Raw genomic sequence first — 2,374 nt, 5'->3', positions numbered from 1 at the left:
TCACTTTATAGAAATTTAAAGCAAGTTGTCTTTGTAAGGGAGAGGATGTTAGGTTTCAATCATGACACACTAGAGGCCCAGAATATGGGAGAATTTGTTCACAAAAGAATGGAGTTCACAGTTTGCACAGCAAACATGAAAGATAGGATGTGAGGCACAAAAAATGTGGGTAGCAGAAAGTTTCCAAAGAATTAGGCAAGAATTTTCTGCTTGAGTCAGTTAATGTAGCATCAAGTTGGTGAATTCATTTCCCTCTTCCTTTAGATTTATCCTTTTCTGAAAAAAATAAAATTGACCGGGCCTTCCCGTTCCCTGTCCCCCTGTTCCATTTTTCCTTTTTATTCAGGTATTCCCTTTCTGCTCTGTAAAATCGGCCATCCAGGAGCGGGAGCCCAGCTCTCCGCCAGAGTGGGCGGGACCGGGGCGGAGCAAACAGAAGTGGGCGTGCCCCTTCCTGTCGACGTGCTGCCGTAAGGACGCTGCTGGCGTAAGAGGACATCCGGTCCGACTTCTAGTGTCGAAAATTGGCTGTGTCCGCCCTCCTTCGGTTTTAGTAGCTTCTTTCTCGGAGTCGTGGCCTGCAAGTCGGATTTGCTGCTGCCGCGGGCGGGTCTCGCGCTCTTCTTGCCCCTCTGCCCCCGGAGTGATCCCGGCCTCCCCGCCAGGGTGAGCGAGGTCGGCCCGGAGCGCGCGTGAGGGAGGGTATCCCGCGGGCGGGTGATGGTTGTCAGTTCTCCGAACCTCGTGGCACCTCCGCGGTCGCCTCTGGATGCCCCATCACCCCGCTGGATCCTCCGATTGCAGGCTTTTCCTCCAAAGCCGCGCTGACCCTGCCTTTTCCTCATTTGGTGACACGGGCCACGTCTTGAGTCGAAGTGTTACTGGAGAAGAGCTTAAGCCCATATAAGGCGAGAAAAAGAATTCACTCTTTTAAGTTTCCAAAATAAATTGGAGGAAAAAAAAATCGAGTCTCAGCCTGAGCCGATTCACCCCTGGGGATGCAAAAGTTTACCAGGATGATCACCCCGTGATTGTTTTCTGAGTTCCTTTGGCGGGAGACTACACAATTTTTTTCACCCTCTAGATTTTTGTCATTTTAAATACTGAAAGGGTGATCTCGTGGGCTTGGAGGTTACTTAGCTGACCACCTACTAAACCTCCTGGCCTGATTTGTCTATATTTTTAAATCTCATCTTCCCACCACTTGGTTTTTGCTTGGACATTTTAACGTAAGAGTTGAAACCGAAAATAGGAAAAATTAATAAGATGAGCTAGCTGGTGCATGATTTCGCCCTGATGTAATAGGGCCTTTTAAATGACAAATGTGAATTTCTTCAAAGTGTGATTTCTCGGAAATCTCTCCATGTATCATGGACGTGTTTTGGTTTCTTTGAAGAGAATGTTCGTGTCTTCAGGGAGATTGTGTCACAGTCACCAGTGAAACTTAATCCTGTCCTTGGAAGTTTAGAATTTGTAGATCTTGAACAGGGCCTAGACGTGAAAATCTGTATTTTTTAGGAATTTCTACAGTTGGTTTTTGAGAATCACTCTTAGAAAAGACTTAAAAAATAGTTATTTTGAAGACTATTAAGAAACTTGAGATTCATATTTTGAAGCAAGAACATAGACCCATTTATTCGTGTGTCTCTTCATTTATTGACTGCTTAATATATGCCAGGCAGGGTGGGGAGGTAAACAGTGTTAATAAAAACGGGACTGAAATCCTCAGGGAACTTGTAGTCTGGAGATTAGATGAATAGCCAAATAAAAATGTGTTATGTAGTAAAAACTACATTTTTTTAAATGTGGTTGTTCTTTCAACTAAGTGATGAAAGATGAAAGCCAGTTTTAAAGCCCTTATTTATAGAGGACTTTACATACTCATATATAATATGTACTTTTAAACATGAATTTGAACTCTTAAAATTATATGCTCACTTACATGTAGAGAGAAGGGCAGCTTCCAGAGTCAAAGCAACTATATAATACCTTTAATATCTTTTCAGAGAGGTTTGGCTTTGTAGTTAATGTTGTCATTTGACTTGACTTGTTAGATGTTTTGTTTAGATATTACGTGGGAGAAATACGACTTGTTATACTTCAAATCTTAACATCCAGTTGAATATATAGCTCAAAAAATGATATAAACTGAGTAAATAATACACTTTTTAACTATTTCTTACTAATGATATATACCTAATTTTTAAAAATTTAGTACAGAGTAATTTTTATTTTTTATTTTATTTTTTTTTTTAAGACTTATTTATTTGAGGGAGGGAGAATGGGAACATGGGGGGATGCAGAGGGAGAGAGAATCCTCAAGCAGACTCCCCGCTGAGAGTGGAGTCTCAAGGTGGGCTGGAGGGGGAGCGGG

General features: G+C 42.1%; 1 protein-coding gene across 2 annotated transcripts in view; it reads left to right on the top strand.

Annotated features, from left to right (window-relative positions):
- Positions 1–487: 487 nt before the first annotated feature.
- The window catches only part of ZNF330 (zinc finger protein 330), a 20,714-nt gene continuing 18,827 nt past the window's right edge, over positions 488–2,374 (top strand). The window contains exon 1 of one of the 2 annotated variants that reach the window (XM_011234471.3): positions 488–666. The gene's annotated coding sequence lies outside the window, so the exon portion shown is untranslated. Of the gene's footprint in view, positions 667–722; positions 909–2,374 lie in introns of those variants that run through there. The other variant, XM_034661582.1, reaches the window with a different exon arrangement.

Source organism: Ailuropoda melanoleuca, chromosome 5 (genome assembly GCF_002007445.2).
Source record: "Ailuropoda melanoleuca isolate Jingjing chromosome 5, ASM200744v2, whole genome shotgun sequence".
Lineage (NCBI taxonomy): Eukaryota > Metazoa > Chordata > Mammalia > Carnivora > Ursidae > Ailuropoda > Ailuropoda melanoleuca.
This window is presented reverse-complemented; position numbering and strand designations above follow the sequence as displayed.